The sequence below is a fragment of the Sus scrofa genome, chromosome 9 (genome assembly GCF_000003025.6).
Source record: "Sus scrofa isolate TJ Tabasco breed Duroc chromosome 9, Sscrofa11.1, whole genome shotgun sequence".
Lineage (NCBI taxonomy): Eukaryota > Metazoa > Chordata > Mammalia > Artiodactyla > Suidae > Sus > Sus scrofa.
This window is the reverse complement of record NC_010451.4, coordinates 16,279,565-16,304,406: the sequence shown is the minus strand read 5'-3', so window position 1 is coordinate 16,304,406 and position 24,842 is coordinate 16,279,565. Positions and strand designations below refer to the sequence as shown.

At 34.3% G+C, this 24,842-nt stretch overlaps 1 long non-coding RNA gene across 2 annotated transcripts in view; it reads left to right on the top strand.

Annotated features, from left to right (window-relative positions):
- LOC106504825 overlaps positions 1-24,416 on the top strand; it is an 82,449-nt gene extending 58,033 nt beyond the window's left edge. For both annotated transcript variants that reach the window (XR_002335552.1, XR_002335553.1), the window contains exons 2-3: positions 13,662-13,754; positions 23,715-24,416. This is a non-coding gene — a long non-coding RNA (uncharacterized LOC106504825). The remainder of the gene's footprint in view (positions 1-13,661; positions 13,755-23,714) is intronic.

The window sequence follows — 24,842 nt, the reverse complement described above, 5'->3', positions numbered from 1 at the left end:
TCCCTGGCCTTGCTCAGTGGATTAAGGATCCAGTGTTGCCATGAGCTGTGGTATAGGTAGCAGATGTGGCTTGGATCCCATGTTGCTGTGGTATATATAGGCTGGAAGCTACAGTTCCGATTCAACCCTAGCCTGGGAACTTCCATGTGCCACAGGTGCGGCCCTAAAAAGACAAAAAAAAAAAAAAATACATATATATATACACACTATATATATATAAAATATATACTATATATATAAAAATATATATATACTATTCTTCCAACTGCATAGATTAGGAAACCAAGACTCTAAGAGGTTAAAATAAATTTTCTAAAGTAGTTGGTAAACTGGGAACAAAACTAGAGTGTTTAAATCTTAGACAATTTATACCATAAATGAGCTTGGTACTGCTAGCCCTTTGTATAAGTGAACAAAAGTGAAAGGGTCATATTAGTCATAGAACTGTGATTCCAGTGACTAATCAAAAGTGAAATTGGGGAGGAATGAATCTGGGAATGTATCAAGTTTGACAGATAAAAAGCCAACAGTTGATGTAGTTTTCAGGCCCCTAAGTAATTTCTTATGGAATAAAATGTAATTCCTTCTTTCACTGATACTGTATTTCAGTGCAGTACTACTATGTGCAATTTCTGAAGTACTACTATGTGCAAGCCACTGTTATTACACATTATAGGCTACAAGGGATTATAAATAAATAACAATAAAGCTTATTTTTAAGGTTCTTTAGTTATGAAGATTTATGCAAAATTAAAACTCAAGCAAAAGGGAACTTTTACATAGTTGTGGCAGGAATTAGGGGAGCTATTTCAGCAAGAGTGAGCTCTCTAATGAAGTTATGAGACCATTATGGGTACAAGTGTAATGCTTATAATTGTACTTATTACTCATTTATTTCATAAATAAGGATACCTACAATGTGCCAAATCCTATTCTACACTGGTCAGTTTTTAAAGCAAATTAAGAATAAATATATTTGCTAAATAGTGCCAAGAAAAAAAAATAGCAGTATATATTTAGTCTTTGGAATAGTGAACTTATTCTAATATTTCAAAATAGAAAACTAAAGAAAGGAATAAATTTTTACAAAGAAATTATAGGCAAATCTGTATATATTTATCAGAAAATAAAGTTGGCGGAAATATGACTTAGGATGTTTGCACAAATCCAAAATACAACTGAAAGCTGCTTCTTCTAAGATGAAATATATACAGGTCCTAGTCAAACACTGGTTGGGAAATGGGTTATCTAAGTCTAGGAAATATAACTGTCAGCTGGGCAAGCTGCTAGGATGTTGGATAAAAGAGACATAGAATTGGAACATTTGAGAGACTTTTTTCCATTCAACAACCATGTTAGTTCCTGCCTCCCTGTTTTACTTGCTACTTTGACTGGATCATGAGAACCATGAACCGGAATGTATGTGTATGTGACTCTGTGTGTGTTTTCCAATTAATATGTCCATTGAAAGTATAATTCCCCTGTAACTCATATTTGACCTAAGACATCTACCCTGAATCTCCTCTTTATTGAAATAATCTTGGCTTCTAATTTGACAATATTAACAGAGATACCGGGAAAGAACAATATCTACCAGGCCAAGGATTTAATACCAAGGTAGTTATTGTAGAGTGGAGAAGGAATGGACGGAATAAGAACCATTCCCTACAATTCTGAGTCTCTTTCATACTCTGATAATGCAAGATAGATGCTAAGTTCAGAGCTGTACAGTAGATACCCTCATTTGGTTGAGCTGTGTATATGTATATATTTCTGTTAAGTGCTAAAGAGAAAGCATCAAGATTAAGATCTTAATCCAAGATTAAGAAGGAGAGCTCTGAAGGCTGCCTGCCTGAATTTGTATCTGTTCTGGCTGAGTGACTTTGGGTGAACTACTTCACATCTCTGTGCTTCAAATCCTAATCTTTAAAACGAGACTAACAGAGTAAGTACCTCAGAGTTTCTTGACGATTAAGAGATAATAAATATAAATGTAGTTTGTAGTATGTTAACAACTCAGTAAGTGTTGCTACATGAATGATAATAATAATACTACATTAATGATTATTGTTTCACAGAGTAAGCCATTTGTCATCCACAACAGGCTTTGTAGTTAGAATGTTACAGGTGGATTTCCATTGCAAGTACAGAGAAGTACCTTCCTATCCTCTCCCCATCCCCTCTAACCTCAGGTAAAATGATCAATTATATATAACAAAAGCCATAATATATTCAAACTTTCTGCCTCAACATTTCCATTGCTGGGACATTCCAAGGAAATAATCTGACATATCTAAAACTTTGGTTCAAACATGTTAATTGCAGGATTGGGATATGACACAATCATTAAAATCAAATGTTTAAATTCTCCAGTAGGTAAAAAAATCAAAGCACTAAAATGAACTGCAAACATGCGTAACAGGAGTTATATTTACAAGGGTGAATATGAAATTCTTTCTTACCAATCAACTGTTAATATTTTTCCAAGTTCCTATAATCATGTACATATACATATATATACACACATATATGTATATTTCTGTGGATATCTGTCCAAAAAGAGACTGCAAATGAAGTATCTAATTGAATTATAAAAGATCTGAGGAGTTCCGTCGTGGCGCAGTGGTTAACGAATCCGACTAGGAACCATGAGGTTGCGAGTTTGATCCCTGGCCTTGCTCAGTGGGTTAACGATACGGTGTTGCCATGAGCTGTGGTGTAGGTTGCAGACGCGGCTCAGATCCCGCATTGCTGTGGCTCTGGCGTAGGCTGGTAGCTACAGCTCCGATTAGACCCCTAGCCTGGGAATATCCATACGCTGCGGGAGCGGCCCAAGAAATGGCAAAAAAGACAAAAAAAAAAAAAAAAAAAACTGAACTAACTTTAGACAAAATAATGTCTCACAATAGGGGGAGGAAATTTAACTCTAAATTTAACTTAATTTAAATGCCACAAACATTATAGTTCAGGCTCTGATTATCACTTGATTAGTTCAGTTTTTCCCAGAGTGCATTTCATATTATTAACTAGGCCTACAGAATTTTCTGTGATCAGGTAAGTTTGGCAAATGCTGAAATTCTAGTTTCTTATTGAAGATTCATAACATATATTAGCATAATAAAGGTTTTGAATACACAGGCACTTTTACCCTTGCTAGAGCCTGGGTTTCCAAAATGTATTTGACTAAGGAAACATAAATATATATGTATGTATATGTGTGTGTGTGTATATAGTATGAATATTCTGTACTCTTAATTTCCCAACTTTTACCAAGAATACCGACATTTTCTATATGATGTGCACACATGACATCAACCAGTTTTTATATCTCAGCATAACTTCTCTTAGTCCTTAAGAAGGTAGAGGGGAGAGGGCAAGGGCAAGCCTGGGGTGGGAGAGCTATGGCCTGTGACACCATCCATGCATGGCAGGACCTTCTCAGGTCTGAAGGCTCACTTCTTGCTGGGCCACAATTTTTAATTCTCTAAATCAGTGTTACCGTTCTTAACATAATTTACTTATGGACTTTGGTTTATGGGAATGTGTACAAACTTCTGACTATCCTAGGTCATAAGTAATCCAGGTATCAGCAAGATCGCATCATCCTCCATGGGAATAAAGCAACATCAAGGACAAGTGTCTTTGAACAACATCCCTACCACTGGCTTTTCATCATTTTAGAAAGCCTGTGGCTTCACACAGAAGGCACTGCTCTGTGGTGCACACTTAGGGACATGCTGTCCTACTCTATTAAAATAGGCCAAAGTTGTTCTCCCCCCGCTGCCCGCCCCATGCCCCAGTCCCATTCCAAACCTTCCTGTGCAGAACTAATGTTTTAGAAATTTAAAAAATTATTTAATAAAACAGATAAAAAATAAAAATGAAGAAACTGAGATGAAGAAATAGAAATTACTTTCCAAATATTATTCAGTTGGAAGACAGGAAGCTAGAACTCCTTTATCATTTGTGAAATGTGATATGTACAGAGCACTAGGTATATAAGATGTGTTGAACAAGAACCCTTTCATCATGTGCTCTCTATGGAGCAAGGTTCAAAAAGTTAATCAGGTAGAACAATAAGTTAAGTGCTAAAAAAGTAGCCCATGCTTATTCAGATTTGTTCAACATACATTTATTAAATGCAGACTAGGTATATACCCCAGCTAGATGTTGTCACCATAAAAATTAAGAAGATAAAATCTGTCCTTACAGTAATTACGATTTAATGGGGGAGGTCGATATGAACCGATCATTTCAATACAGTATGGTAATAATGATAATAGCTAATATTTTTTGAGTGCTTACTTTTGTTACATACTATTCTAGGCACTTGGCATATATTATTCAATTGTCACAACAAAGTTTTAAGGTCAATGATATTTTTCTCCCCAGAGTGTAGATGGGACTAGTACAGCAGAGAATTAAATTGTCCAAAGTTATCCAGCTAGAAGATGGCAGAGCTGGAATCTGGAGACAAAAGAGCTGACTCTGGAGCCTGCACTATTAACTCTATGCCAAAAATGCCTTTAAGACTTCTTAGAAATCTACTCAGGAAGGAAAACACATGAATTTGTAACAGCATGGATGGATCTGGAGGGTATCGTGCTTAGTGAAATCAGCCGGGGAAAGACCAACATTGTATGATAGAACTTGTAAGTGGAATCCAAAACAAACTAATGAACTAGTGAATATAACAAAAAAGAACAGATTCACAGATAGAACTAGTGGTTCCCAGTAAGGAGAGGGAAAGGGGAAGAACAAGAGGCAGGTAGAGGATTAAGAGGTACAAACTACTATGTATAAATAGTATATTGTACAGTGCAGGAAATATAGCCAGTATTTTATAATAACTATAAATGGAGTATAACCTTAAAAAAAAAAAAAAAAAAAAGACTGCTTAGAAAAACTCTTGTTGCTAGATAGAGGCCTAACCCATACAAAAGCATTGCAAAACACGTAGAACGGAATACCATCATTCAGACAGGGTGACAAAAGACTTAGTTGCATGGGTTAGCCCTATCTTACATCTATTATTTGGATATTTGACTTAACATTTTTCTCACATCCTTAATATATTTCAATAAAGTATCAACCTAATGGCTGCACTAAAATAACCCGATAGGTTTGGCAGTCTTTCACTTGATAGTTCAGAACCCTGCCATGAACTGATATAATTGTGTTTGAAATGTGTAGGCAGCATATGAAGTTCTCACACTGTAACATGATTAAATTTGAGAGATCATTCAAAATAGCCTCTTTCTTTTTGTGATTCTTTCTACTTATAGGATAATTTTAAAGGATAGTATACAGAGCTATGGGTAGTAAAAAATGACGTACACTAAGAAAGCAGCCACCAGAGATAGCCAGCTCCTTCTGGTCCCAGTTGGTGATATTTGATGGTGCTGTCTTTGACGGACTCATAGTTGCCTGGACCATGGATTATGAAAGTCACAAGACTGCCAGGTGCCAGTTAGTAGCTTATGGAGGAAAATACCAGGTTAATAAATGTAAATATGTATAGGAAATTGAGGCTGAGCAGTGCTGCTTATAGAGTTTAGAGATTTACCTAGATGTTCCTGTTACAGTGATTTTGTCATTCAATAACATATCTCTAACTATCATAATTTTAAATAAATCATTTCGGCAGTAATGAGCTTAAGAAGGCAAAAAGGTTTTTGTTTAAAAACTTACAACTTCTTTAAAATGCTGATACTGAAGTACAATTTGGACAAAATATTTTGGGGCCCTATATAACAGCCGTGGGGGTTGTAGTAATACCAACGGCCACATGAAGGCCAGAAGATGTATCACTGTTGAAGAAGGATCAGCATTTACCTTAGCAATTTGGTTTTATTTTAGAAGATTAAGCTTAAAAACATCAGTTTAATTCTGGCAGTGGCAGAAGGTATCTTTACACATCACTCTGTGAAGTAAAACTTTCTATTGAAATATAGTTGACTTATGGTGTTAATTTCTTTCTTTTTTTGTGTGTCTTTTTGGGGTCTCACTGGTGGCATATGGAAGTTTCCAGGTTTGGGGTTGAATTAGAGCTGTATTTGCTGGCCTATACCACAGCCACAGAAACACCAGATCTGAGCTGCATCTATGGCTCATGGCAATGCTGGATGCTTAACCTGCTGAGCAAGGCCAGGGATTGAACCTATATCCTCATGGATACTAGTCAGGTTCATTACTACTGAGCCACCACAGGAACTCCAGATTTCTGATGTACAGCAAAGTGATTCAGTTACATATATATATATATATATATATGTGTATGTATGTGTGTGTGTGTATAATCTTTTCCATTATGGTTTATCATAGGACATTGGATATAGTTCTCTGTGCTATACAGGACCTTTTTCAAAAAAAGATTTTTATTTCTTCCATTATAGTTGATTTGTTGTTCATACCATCCATCTGCTAACCCCAACTTCCCATTCCCTTTCCCAATTCCCCTCCTGCAACCATAAGTTTGTTCTCTATGTTGTTTTTATTTCATAGATAAGTTCATTAGTGTCATATTTCAGATTCTACATGTAAGTGAAATCATATGGTATTTGTCTTTCTCTTTGACTTACTGCACTTAGTATGATAATCTATAGTTGCATCCATGTTGCTGCACATGGCATTATTTTGTTCTTTCTTACGGCTGAGAAGTATTCCATAATATATACGTATCATATTTTCTGTATACATTCCTCTGTTGATGGACATTTAGGTTGTTTCCATGTCCTAGCTATTGTGAACCGCACTTCTATAAACACTGGGGTGCAAGTATTTTTCAAATTAAAGTTTTCTCTAAGTATATGCCCAGGAGTGGGATTACTGGATCATATGGCAACTGTATCTTTAGTTTTTCGAGGAACCTTCATACTTTTTTCCATAGTGGCTGGATCAACTTACATTTCCACCAATAAGGTGAGAGAGTTCCCTTTTCTCCACACCTTTTCCAGTATTTATTACTTGGAGACATTTTAATGACAGCAGTTCTGACTAGTGTGAGGTGGTACCTCATTGTGTATTTAATTTGCATTTCTCTAATAATTTTTAGTGATATTGAACATTTTCTTATGTGCCTGTTGCCCATTTTTATTTCTTCTTTGGTGAATTGTGTATTTAGGTCTTCTGCCCATTTTTTGATTGGATTTTATTTTGTGGTGGTTGAGTTGTATGAGCTGTTCGTATATTTTGGAAGTTAAGCCCTTGTCAGTCACATTATTGGTAAATATTTTCTTTCATTCTGTAGGTTGTGTTTTTATTTTGTTTATGGTTAATTTGCTGTGCAGAATCTAAGTTTGATTAGGTCCCATTTGTTTGTTTGTTTTATTTCTATTGCTTTGGAAGACTGTCCTAAGAAAACACTGCCACAATTTATGCCAGAGAATGTTTTGTCTATGATCACTTTTAGGAGTTTTATGGTGTCATATCTTATGTTAACTCCTTAAGCCATTTTGAGTTGATTTTTGCACATGGTAAGAAGATGCTCCTAACTTCATTGATTGACAAGTGGCTTTCCAACTTTGCCAGCATCACTTGTTGAAGAGATTGTCTTTTTCCCATTGTATATTATTGCCTTGTTTGTCAAAGACTGACCATAGGGTGTGTGGGTTCTGGACTTTCTTTTATGTTCCATTGATCCTTATGTCTGTTTTGTGCCAATACCATATGTTTTGATTATTATAGCTTTGTAGTATTGTCTGAAGTCTGGAACACTTATGCCTTCTGCTTTGTTCTTTTTCTTCAGGATGGCTTTGGCAATTCTGGGTCTTTTGTTTCTGTAAAAATTTTTATTTTATTTTAATTTTATTTTATGGCCACACCAAGGCATATGGAGTTGCTTGGCCAGGGATCAGATCCAAGATGCAGTTGCAACTTACACTGTAGCTGAGGACAAGCTGGATCCTTAACCCACTGTGCTGGGCCAGGGATCAAACCTGTGTCCCAGCACTGCAGAAAAACCACTTTTCATGTTACACCACAGTGGAAACTCTTCCATATAAATTTTAGAATTGTGTGTTCTAGTTGTGTGAAAAATATCATGAGTAATTTGATAGGGATCATATTAAATGTGTAGATTGCTTTGGGCAGTATGGTCATTATAACAATATTAATTCTTATTTGAGAGAATGGAATATCTTTCCATTTATTTAAATTATCTTCAATTTCCTTTATTAATGTTTTATAGTTCTCAGCATATAAGTATTTCACCTCCCAGGATACATTAGGTTTATTTCAAAGTATTTTATTTTTTGGGATACAATTTTTAAAGGTAGTGGTTTTTTTTTAATCTCCTTTTCTAATAATTTCATTGTTACTATAAAGAAATGCAACCAATTTCTGTATGTTAATCTTGCATACCTTGTTGAATTTATTTATCAGTTCTAGTAATTTTTGTGTGAAGCAGAAATCTTGCTGTCCTCAGACAATTGTTTTTCTAAATTAATTTTTCTTATTTTTGTTTTAAGTATTCTTGGGGTATACATAAAGTGTAGTTAGAACCATCAATCCATTTGTTCTATTTACAGAACTTCACATATAATTAAACATGATGTCAGTTCTATATTACTTTGTGTCCAAAACTTCAAATATAAAAACCAATGGATTTGTTTCCAATCATTTTTTTAACCTGATTATAGAATTAAGCTTTGGAAATTCATTGTATTTAAAGGAAATTACCTGATATTATTTTGAATTTTGCTGTAAATTCAGTTAAAAAGTTAAATATGAAGATAAAATTGTTTCTTCAATGATATTTTATATAAAATTCCTTTGAGCATCACTAAAGTACTAAACTCAAAAACCCAGGTACTAGATTCCATAGGTCACTAAATTATTAAATTAAAAAAAAGAAACTTAGAGCTATGTACTCATAACTGATGTTGGTCCACAAATAATTTATTTATTCAATCAAGCTGTTATATTTACAAAAGTATAAATTTAGAATGTCAAAACTTAGAATATTTACATATAAACAGTAACTTCAAATTTTTAATGACAAAACTGATCTTGACTAAAAAAGTATTTCAACATTGGGATGTACATATCTCTCTGCTGATACTTACCAGTAAATACAAAGCATTTTTTTAAATTAGAGGTCTTAATTTTGTTTGTATTTTGAACAAAATTGGTTGGCAATCTTTAATGAAAATATTCAATGAGTAGAGATCAAAAGTTTCTACTTTTTAAGCTTTTGGTGAATTGCATTTATTGAAAACAAAATTTGCAAAGGGAAAAACAAAGTTGACTTGTACAAAAAAAAAGGTAGGGACTGAAAATTTAATTGTTGAGCAATTATAAATGAACAGTGCTAATTTTATATTGAAGTTAGGAATATATAAACTTGAGAGGGAGTTTTTTTTTGTTTGTTTTTGTTTTGTTTTTTTTTTTAGTTAACTATCCTGTTTGAATTGTATATATTTTTTTACCCTTGGCCAGAATGGAAGAAAGATAAAAAAAAAAAAAGCCTACAATTTCATAATTGTTAAATGTGACAAAAAATTAAAAACAACTATAAACCAAGAGTACTTATATTTACAAGAAACACATTATCATATGATAGTACCAAATGACTTTTTAAGTCAAGGCAAAAAGACAATAGCTGTGAATATAATTGAGCAAATATGTTAATACATTTTAACTAGTAAAATTTTAAAATTAGTACATATATTTGGCAGAATTTTCTGAGTTTACTGTGTAACTCAGTAACCACAGACATAATATTTCTTAATGAAAACTGTTACAATAATATGTAGATTTATGTGTATTATATTAATATATCTATTAATAGTAAATGTATTATTTTAAGATTTATGTTTAAATGTTATTCATATAAAGTTGAAAGACTTTAACTATAAAATGCAGTGTTAAATACTGCAGGAAAGTTTATAAGAGAATTTCAATTAATAACACTGTCTTATTAAAAAGCATTCTAGGAGTTCCTGTCATGGCTCAGCAGAAACGAATCTAACTAGTATCCATGAGGATGCAGGTTTGATCCCTGGCCTCACCCAGTGGGTTAAGGATTCCAGTGTTGCCATGAGCTGTGGTGTAGGTTGCAGATGTGGTTTGGATGTGGCATTGCTATGGCTGTGTTGTAGGCCAATGGCTATAGGTCTGATTTGACCCCTAGCCTGGGAACCTCCATATGCCGTGAGTGTGGCCATAAAAAGACAAAAGCATTATATTTCACCCCAGAAAAATATGTTTTGAAGGATAGTAAAGACAGATATGATTAAAGTATATGAATATATACAAAAATAATTATTATGTTCTTGCTATTATTTAGATAAGCAATATAAAAGAGCTTAAGAAATACATTTAGCTTTAATTCACATGAATTTATTATTTTTAATTTTTAGAGAAATTTGTGAAAATATATAATAAATCAAATATGACGTTTTATTGCATTTCTTAAAAATATCTTGATTTGGGTGATAGATTACAGAGTTATGCTAGGTGTAGGAAACAGAAGGTGCTTAGGAAGTGATAGAAAGTTTTCAGCATATTCTGGGATAGTTTATGATAGTGTCATGTAAATTTGAAGTGGAAATTTCACACTTTCTGAAAATGTTGGAATTTTTGACCGAGGCTAAAATATGTAAAATGTTTTTCTGTTTTCTTTCACTTACATTTTGTGGAAATATTCCTCATTTCTCACTAAACATTTGTTACAGTTCTCACAATTTAGATAGTCTAGGCTTGACCTATTTTGCAATAAACCTAGAATTATTATTTCATATGGAATCTGTCCTCTACTTTTGTCACTGACGTATAGTTGACTTACAGTGTTATTTCAGGTGTATTTGTATATATACACGGTATATTTGTATATACAAATAATATGGGTGTATTAAATATATATTATATATATATTTCAGATTCATTTCCATGATAGTTTATTATAAGATACTGAATATAGTTACTAGTGCTATACAGTAGGACCTTGTTGTTTATCCTTTAATCTTATTATAGGACTTGTTGATAGAAATCAAAGGGGCAGGGAGATAATAGCATTATATTTCACACAGTACTGCAATATGCCCTTGCACAAGAATAAGGTTTGGATATATTGTTTTTGGCAGCTGGCTCCGGTCCTCAGCTCAATTCTATTTTTGTATGTTTGGAGTCAATCCCAACTTGAGGTCAGGGAGAGAGGAAGGACCTTTGAGACCCTGACTAGGAACAGCATGCAGCTAGAAGGCAAGGGATACTTTCTGGAGTATCTTAACCTCTCTTAACCTAGTCTCCCTGGTGAATTTAATGGGTGCTAAGCCCTTTGGAAATCTGTGGAAAAGTCTCTGGAATGCCTGATCATTTAGATGGAAGATTTCAAGGCTCAGCACATTTGAGGGGGAATAATTTGGAAGTGGTATGTGTCACTGCAGATATTGATACATGACAGTAACAAATCATTACAATAATACATAATTTGAAGTACTTTGCAACATATAGAGAAGGATCTGTTTATAACTCTATGAGTTTGGAAAAGAACTTTAGTGGTAATGTCTTCTACATAGACCAATGCCTACCATGTAGTAACTACTATTTTTCAATAAGTTGTCAAATGCTGGAATCACCAGATATTTATATTTTCAGAAAAGTCTTGTATGTTTGTTAGGTTGACTCTGAACCTCATGCCTAATAGAGTCAATGCTCTTCCTAAAAACTAAAGTAGGCATTAGATATAAAAGTCAGAATCTTTATATTTTTCACCAAAATATATCTATACTTATCTCACAAATCTGTCAATCAGCAGGATTTGTTTTTTTCTCCATGATATCAAATAACCAGCTTGACTTTTTCTCCCCATTGAATTGAATAAATTCAATTTAAATAAATTTGAATACATTGGAGTGGTTTTCAATCACAAACTTATTTTTTCAATAGATGCTCTTGTTTTAAAAATTCTCAATAAATAAGACCGTATGAGTCAGGCTCAAATACAAAGGTAACTGCTTTATGGATAAAGCAGAATTATCTGATTTAAATGGATATGTGGATATAATTAAAACATTATATTAGTGCATTTACATAGTTGCAGAGTTTTTGCTTCAATATTTTTAACCTCAAGGTTGTAAGTAATTATGTGTAATTGGTTTAGCTTCTATTAAAATAATTAGATTACAGTGATGCAATTTTGAATGTGTGTGTGTTTTGGAATTAATTTTTAGCAATTAGCTTCCTCATAGATTCTATCAGCATTGTAATTTGAATTTGCTTCCAGAAAGTTACTGATACCACAGATTTGGGAGCTTTGTTGTTTGAATTCCTCTTTGTTGGAGAATATGACATTCTGTTGCACACAGAGTTAATAAACTCTAATCTGGACCATATTCAAATATACCTTTTAAACAAACAATATCAAAGTATAGTTGTTCTATTGAATTATTATGCTGTACACGTAGAACTAATATTATGTATCAATTATATTTCAGTAAAAATTAGGGATTTTTGGATGATAGAAATATTCTATATCATGATTATGTTGGTGGGTACACCATTGTACATGGAGTACATTTGTCAAGACTCACTGAATCATTCACTTAAAATCAGTGAATTTTTTGTATGTGCATTGTACCTCTATAAAACTGACAAAGGCGAAATTTTTTAGGCATTCAAAAGTGATAAAGAACAAGAATTAATGAATTTTTAGACAGTGTAATTGATCTCTTCAAAGCATCTTACTAGCTAATTACATGTTGACCAGATAGACAAAATAAATCACTCTCGCTTTTGTGTTCCTACTGTTTTTGTACAGTCTTCTGTCACAGGAACCTTAACACTTTATTTCAATTCTAATTTTATATGCCAATTTCCCATGAGGAGTCTGCAACATCCACGACACCCATTAGTGTGACTTAGCGCATGTTTACCTCTTTATGTTTAACCATAGCATACAAAGTGCTAAAGAAAGACTATTTCCTTCTTGGTTGCAAATAATTCTCTATTTTTCCAGGTTTTTTTTTTTTTTTTTTTTTCATTTCAGCTAATTTCCTTCCTGTTGTATTCATTTTTTTTTTCTTCTCCATTTCCTTCATATTTTATTTGATCATCAACCTTCTTGGCTTAAGTACTGTCTAGAGGACTTTCAGAAGCATGTCCTATGTTTGGGAATTTACAGCTTGAGCTGAAGGTACAAAATCAGTCTCTCAATGTTTTTCAACACACATGAGTGTAACACACACATATATGATACACACATCATACCAAGTTTAATACAGAAGAAAGAGTTGATTGTCTCAGTTCCCATTTTCAAGCCAATTAAATTTGCCCTAGAAAGGTTCAAGGTAAGACACATGCCAAGATTCCCAACTCAAAAACTTATTAGCCATACATAAATGTGGCTATTTACATATTTGCATAATATAAAATTTAGTTACTTTATCCCTATATACATAATATATAGTTAGCCATCATGGCTTTTCTAATTATTCTCACTTTATAATGTTCTTTGAAATGTCCTCTTCACTTAAAGGTGACCACTCATTTCCTTTCATAATCTATGTGCTTGTTATATTTTTAGTCCCCTTCATATGCACTTGTGTTTGGTTTATTATAGGAAAACTAAAATAAAATGGTTATGCTGTACTTCAAACTTAAGTATCATAGTTTCATCTCTGCATCTTACCTCTTATGCAAAACTCACTCTGATTTTCTAGGTGTCTTATCATTGTCTGCATGCACAGACTGAAAACACTGTCCACTTCACACTGAAGTCATGAAGATTAAATGAGGCAATGGATTTGACATTGGTGAGTGAACCATCCGACTTCAAACATGCCTTCCTTCCACTGTGCAGTTCTACCTCTTTTATAGACTATCACCTTTTTATGTGAGAAGTCTGTATTGCTATTTTGCTAACACTGCTTTTGATTGAGCAAATAATCGTTGGGGCTCTATTCTGTGTTGAAGATACAGTAGTGAACAGGGAAATGTGCTTCTATTAAAAAATAAAATTTGAATGAGTAAATTTTTAAGATCACAATGGCTTTATTCAGGGTTTCATGAACTAGGCCACATACAACCTAGCACATAGAAAAGAACTCAAAGAACTGCCCAAGGCAAGACATAGGCAGAAGGGAAAGGAACAGGAACACTGGACTAGGTGAAAAGTGAATTGGTTATTGTAGGGTAACCTTCCTTCTTGGGGATGGGAGGAGTTTATCAGGCAGATTACCTAACTAAGGCTGATCAGGCAATTCCTGATGGACTGGTTTAAGATTCCTTTTCTAGGACAAGTGAAAGTGTAATTAAGTCTCAGTTTGAGAACATGGGTTTTAGGATAAAGAACTCCATTTTGGAGCTGTAAATAATGTAAATTCTGTGAGAACCAAGTCATTTTAATGTGGTTAATATTAACTCATGTCCTGTGACACAGTAGGTTTTATGATACTGAAAGTAGCTTGTACATATGATACAGTAAAGTAGGCTAAAATAAATCTATTGTTGCATAAATGCTCAAGAATTTTAAAGACATAATATTCTAGTTTTATACTGATGCAATGAACAAAAATTAAAATCCAATTACCATAAAATGTACTACAAGGGGAATTTAAGGATGAATTCTTCCCACACGTATTTTTAAATAAGCCCATTTTCAAACCACTTCAGATCACTTTGAATAATGATAGCAAATTGAAAAGAAGTGTGTAGTTTCCTTTCCTCTCAAAAAAATATTAACATGCAGATTTATCATGAATCTAGTTAATCTTAAACCTTAGAGCATCTAAATTGCAGGGACTGCTTCCAAAAACCTATATCCAATAGGCCATTTGGACCTGTTGTCTTTAACACTTCCCCTGAAGCAACAAGGTAGAGGTGGAGAAGCAACAGCAAATATTTAGCAAAATAAAGAAAAAGATAATTTCATGTAGCAACAAGTGCTATGAGGTCAATGCAATAGGATGATGTAATAGAGGAGGACTAGAAGGAAGCAGGTTTAGAATAGTATCCTTAGACGCTGATGATCATGTAGTGTAACCTAAAGTTAATCTATAGATACTTTGTTGTTGTTGTTTGTCAACTGAATCTTTAATTCCCATTCACTTACTAAAACTGAATGTAGGCAATGTGTAATTGGCGGTTGTTTATTAATATTTCTCACGCAGGATTAGGGAAGTACACCTTTAAAATTCTTTAAAATTAGGTCATCTTGTTTCCAGTTTTCATCCATTCCTATCAGACTCTCAGATTTCTTATTTATACATTAGGGAAAACTTAAGTAATTGGCAAAATACATAGCATGAAACAAATATTTGACAAATGTTTTTCTCCTTCATTTTATGTCCTTTAATTTCATGGGTTTCTAAAATTTTATATTCCTTAGTTTTCATGGGTCCCTAGCATTCTATGATATACAGTACCATCCCCTATATAATACATGAATCCATTCTAAAATCTCCAATTTATTTCAATTCCAAAACCAAGCTCACTCATGGCCATTCAATTTCTTTTTTAACATACACATTGATAAAAGAAAATACATTTCTTATAATTTCTACAGAGTGGTCCACTGAGTCTTATTTGAGACTGGAAATAAAAGAACATCATATAGATTGAAATTATCATTAATTGAGGTAGGATAGATTATGAATGCATATTATCATTAAAATGTATACTATATTATGAATATAAAAATATTAATGTTATTAAAACATTAATTATAGAATTACAGGTTTTCATTATTTTTTCCCAATTGGTTATATTTTTCACTATTTAAAGGGACAAGTGTTTCTAATGTTGTGTGATGGTAAAACATAGGTGAGAAGCTAAGTAGAAAAGAAGCTCATTTCTTTGTGAAAATCTATTGTTTTAGTAACTGCTGTATTCAAAAACCCTGACAGCCAGTTCCTTTATTCAAGAACGTTTATTCCCATATGTTCTGCTGTCCCATGGCATAAAAATTACCTGTTTGAAGACTTATTGCTTTAGGCAATAATGAAACCATAAATCTGTTAGCCTCCAATAAGATCCCTGGAAATACACAAGAACTTTTGGGACTACTGTTTCCCTGAAAAGTGTAAAATCATCATTTTTGTTGATATTCATTTAGATCAGGCAAGTTTCTCCACTTGGAGCAAAACTGCCTTGATAGAAAGGAGATTATGAGGTCTCCAATCCACAGCAGTTGGAGACACTTTGATTGAATAAAGCAATTATGTTCCAGAAAATAAGACTGCCTGACAAAGAGCATCCAAAATGTACATTATGTGAAGTTTGCACTTGGAGATCACTTGTGCAAACAATGATGCTCTGGCCATTTCTAACTGGTAAACCTCTAGAAGTGACTATATGGCAGAGATGCAGTGTTGGTATACATGTCTCCTTAGTGCTTCTTAGTTTATCTAATAGAGGACAGCTATTCTCTTACTAAAATGGACAAGCTTACAAATACAGGGAAACATACAGGGAATTAAACTGATTTATAATCTTGTATGATATTGGAAAGAGTATTTGACTTGGAGTTAGAGAAACTGGGTTCGACCTAGCTTTCTAAACGTTTTTAGCTATGGGAAACTCAGGCCTGCCTGAGCTTGTTTTCTCATCTATGGGAAAAAAAAAAAAAAGCCACCTTTTACCCAGTGGAAAATTTCCTAGATCACTGCTCATGGATTCTTTGGTATCAAGACACTGAAATCAGTTTTTAGGCTCAGGGAAGCCAAAGAATATGTCTTCATTTGGATGGGACTAGACACTTAGCCTGTTTTTATTTCAATATTAATCTGCTTTTAATTTTCTATCTTTATGAGTGTTCAGAAAGTGAACACCTATGGTGGTTCAGAAAGTGTTCCAAAGACTGCTCAAAACTTCTTTTTGTCTTACTTTTAGATAGGTCCCTTTAATTTTAAAGATACTCTATTATTAGTTAGTACAGAGATGCAAGTGCTTATAAATGAAGGAAATAGTAAATATGAAAGAGTTTATAAAGTCAGAAGAGAGTTGACATTGATTGAACATCTATCATATTTACTTTTACTCCTTATAATAATTCTGTGAGGTGGTGTTGAAAAAACAGGACTAAGATATTTGGTGACCTAATACATATACAGTGGAAAGATGGAACTTGAATTCAAGTTTTTTGGAAGGCAAAAACCATGCCCATTATACCATGATGCCCAGTGGTGATGGAAATCTCATAATCTTTCTAAATTATAACATTTACTGTTTATGGCTCTTGTGATTAATCCACATGACTTAGTACTCTTTTATTGCTCAGATGAGAGTCAACTAGATTGTTAATCTCTGTGCTAATTGCTAATCTCAATTCCTCACATTATTCCTACTCTTAGGCCTTTGGTTCATTAGAATGGCACAATGTAAAATACTAGAAATACAGACATCAGTTGGATTCTGGTTCTGACACTTAATTGTGGATTCTTGGGTCACTTAGCTGCATCAATCCAATATGCAGTTTTCTTATCTATAAAATTTTAACAGTACTTAACTTGCAAGAGTTTTTAACCAACGTTAAATGAGAATGTCTATAAATTGGCTAGCCTGCACATACATGTAAAAATACATATCGGTGATGGTGGGAACGTGCCCAAATGGGAACACACCCAGGTGTGTGAACATGCCCTTGAAAGAACAAGATGGATCACCACATAACTGGATAGGACTTCAGAGGAAAAAAAAGGCAGAGGTGTGTCAGGACCTGCACCCTGGGGAGAGAGCTGAAGGAGAGGAGAGGTTGCTACACCTGAGGAAGTCCCCTCACCATCAAGGAGAGAGCTGAGGCAGGAAAGGAGCTTCAGATGCTTGGGGGAAACCAAAACAGGCCGTCTATGGCAGCCAAGACAGAATGAGACATATATAGAGGGTCTGTGCAATTGCCTTGTGCACTGAAGACTAAGGCACAAGTCCTCATATAAAAGTGGGGGTTGAGTGCAGGAACGTGGAGTTTGGAGAACAGACCTAACACCATTCTTGATGGTGAAAAGCTCAAAGTATTTTTGCTAAGATCAGGAACAAGAGAATGTCATCCACTCTCACCACTGTCATTCAACATAGTTTTGGAAGTCCTAGCCAAGGCAATCAAAGAAGAAAATGAAATAAAAAGAATCCATATTGGGAAAGAGGAAGTAAAAGTCACTGTTTGCAGATGATATGATACTATACATAGAAAATCCTAAAGATACTACCAGAAAACTACTAGAGATCATCAATGAATTTCATAAAGTTGCAGGGTACAAAAATTAATACATAAAAAGCTATTGCATTTCTACATACTAATGACAAAAGATCAAAAAGAGAAATTAAGGAAACAATCCCATTTACCATCACATCAAAGAGAATAAAATACCTAGGAATAAACCTATCTAAAGAAGCAAAAGACCTGTACTCTGAAAAGTGTTAGGCACTGACGAAGGAAATTCAAGTTACACAAACAGATGGAAAGATAATACTAATTCTTTCCATCTCAAAACGACTATATTACCTAAGGTAACCTACAGATTCAATGCAATCCCTCTCAAGTTACCAACAACATTCTTCACAGAACTAGAACAAAAACATTTTTGCAATTTTGTATGGAAAGACAAAAGACCCCAAATAGCCAAAGCAATCTTGAGAGAGAAAAACTCAGCTGGATGAATCAGGCTTCCTGACTTCAGAGTATTCTACAAAGCTATAATCAACAAAACAGTATTATAATGCCCAAAAACAGATGTACAGATCAGTTGAACAGGATAGAAAGCCCAGAGATAAACCCATACACCTATGGTCAATTAATCTATGACAAAAAGGAAAGACTATGCAATGGAGACAAGGCAGCTTCTTCAATCAATGCGGAGGGGCGGACTGGACAGCTACATGTTAGAGAATAAGAACATTCTCCTACACCATATACAAAAATAAACTCAAAATGGATTAAAGACCTGAATGCAAGGCTGGAAATTATAAAACTCTTAGAAGAAAATAAAGGCAGAACGCTCTTTGATATAGATTGCAGCAATACTTTTTTGATTTCACCTCCTAGAATAATAAAAACAAAAACAAATGAGACCTAATTAAACTTAAAAGATTTTGCAGAGAAAAGGAAACTATTAAAAAATGAAAAGAAAACCCATGGAATGGGAAGAAATTTGCACATGAAGTGACCAACAAGGGATTAATCTCCAAAATATACATCTCATGAAACTTATTATTAAAAAAACCCCCAATTTAAAAAATGGTTAGAAGATCTAAATAGACATAGAAGGCAGAAGGTGGGCAAAAAGCACATGAAACTTGCTCAACATCACTAATTATTAGATAAATGCAAATCAAAGCTTTGATGAGGTATCAACTCACACCACTCAAAATAGTCATCATCAAAGTCTATGAACAATAAATGCTGGAAAGGGTGTGGAGAAAAGGAGAACCCTCCTACACTTTTGGTGGGAATGTAAATTTGTGCAGCCACTATGGAGAACAGTATGGAGATTCCTTAAAAAACTCAATATTAAATTACCATATGATATAGTAGTACCATTTCTAGGCATATATCCAGAGAAAACCATAATTCAAAAAGATACATGCACTCCAGTGTTTGCTGCAGCACTATTCACAATAACCAAGAAATAGAAGCAACCTAAATGTCCATCAAGAGAGGAGTGGATAAAGAAGACACAGTACATATATACAATCGAATTAGCCATAAAAAATGATGAAATGTCATTTGCAGCAACACGGATGGACCTAGAAATCATCATACTAAGTAAAAGCAGGCAGAGGAATACACATATTATATGAGACTACTAATATGTGGAATATAATAAAGAATGATACAAGGGAACTTGATCACAAAACAGAAACAGACTCAAATTTCAAAACCAAACTTATGTTTATGAAAGGGGAAACATGGCGGGGGTAAAACGGGAGGTTGGGATGACATAGTCACACTACAATATATGGAATGGATGAGTAATAAAGACCTACCGTATAGCACAGGGAAATCTACTCAATACTCTGTAGTGACCTATATAGAAAAAGAATCTGAAAAGGAATGGATATATGTATATGTGTAACTGACTCACTGTGCTGTATGCCTGAAACTAACAACACTGTATATCAACCATATTCCAATGTAATTTAATTTTTTGAAAAAACTGATTCCACAAATCATGAGGGCCCTCGAAGCTGACAAAACTGGGAAAACATGTATATTGATTTCATCCAATATTCCAGATACTATATGTATCAATTAGGTCCAGACAGGCTATAGACATCATACAAATTATTTTAGAAAAGAGAGCAGTTAACATAGACAATTGGATAAACAAACATGGAAAATTGAAAAGGTAAAAATGGAACAATAACTAGGGAAAACTGAGGTCTCACCAAGCCCCAATTTTCTCATCTTTGAAAAAAAAAAAATATATATATATATATTTTTTTTTGTCTTTTTTTTGCTATTTCTTGGGCCGCTCCTGCGGCATATGGAGGTTCCCAGGCTAGGGGTCGAATTGGAGCTGTAGCCGCGGGCCTACGCCAGAGCCTCAGCAACGTGGGATCCGAGCTGCATCTGCAACCTACACCACAGCTCACGGCAACGCCAGATCATTAACCCACTGAGCAAGGGCAGTGACCGAACCCGCAACCTCATGGTTCCGAGTCGGATTCGTTAACCACTGCACCATGAGGGAACGCCTCATCTTTGAAAATATTAATAGCTACTGTGTACCCATGGGAGGGCTGCTACGTTATTGCTTACTGGCTCCCTATGTATTAAGTCTCTGAAACCTATATTTATGCACCACACATGAACACCTCTTACTTTGTACATATCATAAAAATTCAGCTTATATCCATGAGCTTTTTGAATCAGTTTCCACTTTTCTATTTTTCTAAATGCCTCTTCTTAGAGATAACATAGTGGTTGTAAGGGAGTGAGGCAAAAAACACTAACAAAAAGGCTTGTGAAATAATGGGAAAAGCTTAGGCTTATTGGGACCTAAAAACTTAGGACCGTGTAGTTCTATAGAGGGAGTACTTTCTAGCTGTTGCTCTTTAGGGATGTAGAAAGGGCCTGCTTAGCCTCAATAGAACTGTTTTGTGCAAACTCCTGTGCTACATTTTGGAAAGTTAAACAGGAACAAGAGTTGAGGAAGGCATGGTGCATTTCACAAAAGACAAAGAACTTCATGTGGGAAAACCTAAAAAGAGAGAAACGAGGGTGGACAAGTGGAAGGATACATGAGAGCAAAACCATGGGACTGGAAGTGAGCATGATGCAGTGAGCATGGAAGGAGGAGAGATGGCAAGGACTGAAATAAGATTGAGGTGACTGAGTGGAAACAATCTAGGGATGGCTGGAAATTCCATTACCTTTCACATCATGGGGTCCATGGACTACAAGAGATATCACAGAGCAAATATCCTTGTTTCAGATAATTTAGATGGATTATCTTTACTGGATTTATGGACCTTAACGAATCAGTTTAGTTCAAGTGGACACAGTTTCATAGGAATTTATCTCCATAGGCTGTACAAAAATCCAGATTTGCCATTCTTTAGGCAGTACCTGTGGTATGGCACAGGAATTCAGGTTTAGGGAGTTCAAATTTTGCTTTATCAGTTATCTGTGTCACTGAGGGTATAATTATAACATTTCATAATTTATTAGCTAGCAAATAAATAATTCCTCCTTTTATCTAGTAAATAAATAATTCTCACTTTGACTTGGATAAACATCTGAACAACAAGTTCGTTGAAAGGGCTGCACAAGGGAAATCTTTATATTTGAGAGGTGAATTTCAATTATTTAACGGTCAGACTAAATTATAATTTCTCATCCCAGCTACCTCAGCAACCAGAGAGGCTGGGCGGTCTAACAGCAGTTCTGTGTATTTTGAAGATCTCTTATGCCTTGGTTTCTCAGGGTCAGTGCCCTCAGTGTAGAATCTTAGAAGCTTAAGTGGCTCTGTGGCTTATGAATGGCACTTTTCTGTGCATCCTTTGCTTAACGAATCCTTTTTAAAGAAAGAATATCTATGAGCAAGGTTGTCATTGCTCATATAATTTATTAATTTAAATATCAACTATATAAATCAAAATCCCTTACACATTTAGATACCAAATATAAAACCTCAAATTTCAAAACAGTTCAATAAAGTCATAAATGTAGCATACCAAATTGTTTAAATGCTCCAAATGCCTCATATACTCAAAAGATTATAATTATGAATAATTATTAGAGTACCTATTTCAAAACATAAATCCCATAGGTTTGTCTCATTATTAACTCTATACTAATATGATTTCATATATTCCTTGGGTTATGGTTTTATTCATTTCAGCACAGTAATTTTATCAATCTGAAAATCAAAAAATATAAACTAGTTGATATTGCAGATTTTATTTCATTAACCTATTTATTTCCTCCTTGTGTCAAGGGATCTGGTTACATCTTAGTAAATTAAAACCTGACTCAGTGTTTATTGAATTGGGCTTCTCCACAATGAAAATTTTCTTGTTAAACAAGTGGTGCTAAGACTCCGCCTTGCAGCTTTTCCTCCATGTCACTGATATAGTGGTTATAGAGTGATCTGCCTCAGTTCACAATTTACTTGACTATGCCCTATTATCACTTCATAATTAGTAAGGATACACCAGGAGTTTCGTACCTCAGGAGATGAGGGAATGAATTTATATAGAAAATTCTCCATTACAGTTATGCAGATAATCTATCATTTTTGTCACAGGCTGTTGGATTCTAGATGACTCACTGTTCTTTGAAATCACCCTTTTTGTTAAAACATATAGAAAAAATGCTCTCTATAATTTTAAAATATAACTATTACAAAATAATCAGCATTTCCCTAATTATTAAAACTAATTAAATACTTACGCTTTAATATACTTACTTTACTTTTGTATTAAATTTTCACACTCTAAATTTGATCTTAAAATTTACATATTTGATAAAATTACAATCTCATCTTTTTTTGCATATTCAACTCTTTTATTAACTATAATTGATTGTCTTTTGGATGCATAAATTATTACACCTTATCTGGTGCAAACCACAATTAGCTAAATCCTTTGCCTTTTAAAATACCACTCAGAAAATTATAAAAGCATTTTGAGTTCTGGCAACAGCAGCTAGTATAGGCTCATCTTGCTTTTTTTTTTCTTTTTCTTTTTCTTCCTGTTTTGATGCACGAGGTCATCTAGAAAGTCTCAATTCCTTTGAATGGAAAATATTTTTAAAGACTAACTTCAGGATACTATGAAAACTTAAACCATATTGTTCTACATGAAAAATTTTATAGCTGGAGTTCCCGTCATGGCGCAGTGGTTAACGAATCCGACTAGGAACCATGAGGTTGCGGGTTTGATCACTGCCCTTGCTCAGTGGGTTGAGGATCCAGCATTACCATGAGCTGTGTTGTAGGTTGCAGACGCGGCTCGGATCCCGCGTTGCTGTGGCTCTGGCATAGGTCAGCGGCTACAGCTCCAATTCGACCCCTAGCCTGGGAACCTCCATATGCCATGGGAGCAGCCCTAGAAAAAGCAAAAAGACCAAAAAAAAAAAAAAAATTATAGCTAAAATTCTTATAAAGCCAGACATTGTCGAGGGATCTAGAAGATAATTATCATTAGGATCACGAGTTCATATTGATTTTCCCTTTTAGTTGCAAAGTATTATTTTTCAAAAACTTACTCTAAGTGAATAGACACTTCACCATGCCTAGGTGAAAACTCACCCTGTTTTCTCTCTTATCTTTTAGGTTCAGAAGACTCCATTTGCCAGCACACTGTGAATAAAGCCATCTCTCTAGGACTGATTCCCAGTCACTAAGCTCAAAGAGGTCATATGGATGGGTACTCTCCCATGCAGACAGACACAAGAACAGAAGTCAAATCAAAACCAGAAGTCTATTTGGCGAGTATGGAATTAAAATGAGCAAAATTAATTCTGTTAGACAAATCTTTTAGTCCAGCAAGTACTCATGAAACCATACCCACAGCAGAATTTGTCTTGCCAATAGAAATACCACAATTAAGTGCATAGACACAAGACTACAAACTTTTAGACAGCTCTAGATGGGCGCTGCCAAAATAAGCAGAGGTATCAAGAGTCAACAGCCAAGGAAAACGGATATATACTTGATGATGCCAATAATGAGAAATTTGCAAAAAATAGTATAACTCAAAAAGGGAGATAAACACACTGACAGGAAGGCAAAAATTTGATTCATTAATTCTACAATGTGGCCTCAACACAAGAAACACCCTTATTTCAGCACTTAGGCAAAAAAATCCTTCAATGAGTCTGCAATATTGATTGCATGATCCAGAAGAAATATTCTGGTTATGGTATACATGAGAATGGAATCTTGAAGATCTTAGAGTTTATCATATTTGAGTGAAAATATGCCACTCAACTTTAAAAATCCAGAGAGAATAAAAGGCATGTTATGGATAAGTCTAATTTGCTACAAAATCTTATTATTTTTATCCAGATGCATGAGGTTATCATAACAGTAAAATTGAGATATGGAGGGTAATTGGAAGGTTGCTTACCTGTAACCAAGAAAGTAGATAGGCCACTTCAACATCATTTTTACTTATTTATTCAATAATTACAGTGACTATCACTTTTGCATTTTCATCTATTCACTTGTATGAATAAGGTATGGGGCATTTCTTTTTTTTAAATTTTTTTTGCGTTTTATTTCCCCAATACATAATTTTTTTCCTACTGTACAGCATCGTGACCCAGTTACACATACATGTATACATTCTTTTTTCTCACATTATCATGCTCCATCATAAGTGACTAAACATAGTTCCCAGTGCTACACAGCAGGATCTCACTGCTAATCCATTCCAAAGGCAATAGTCTGCATCTGTCC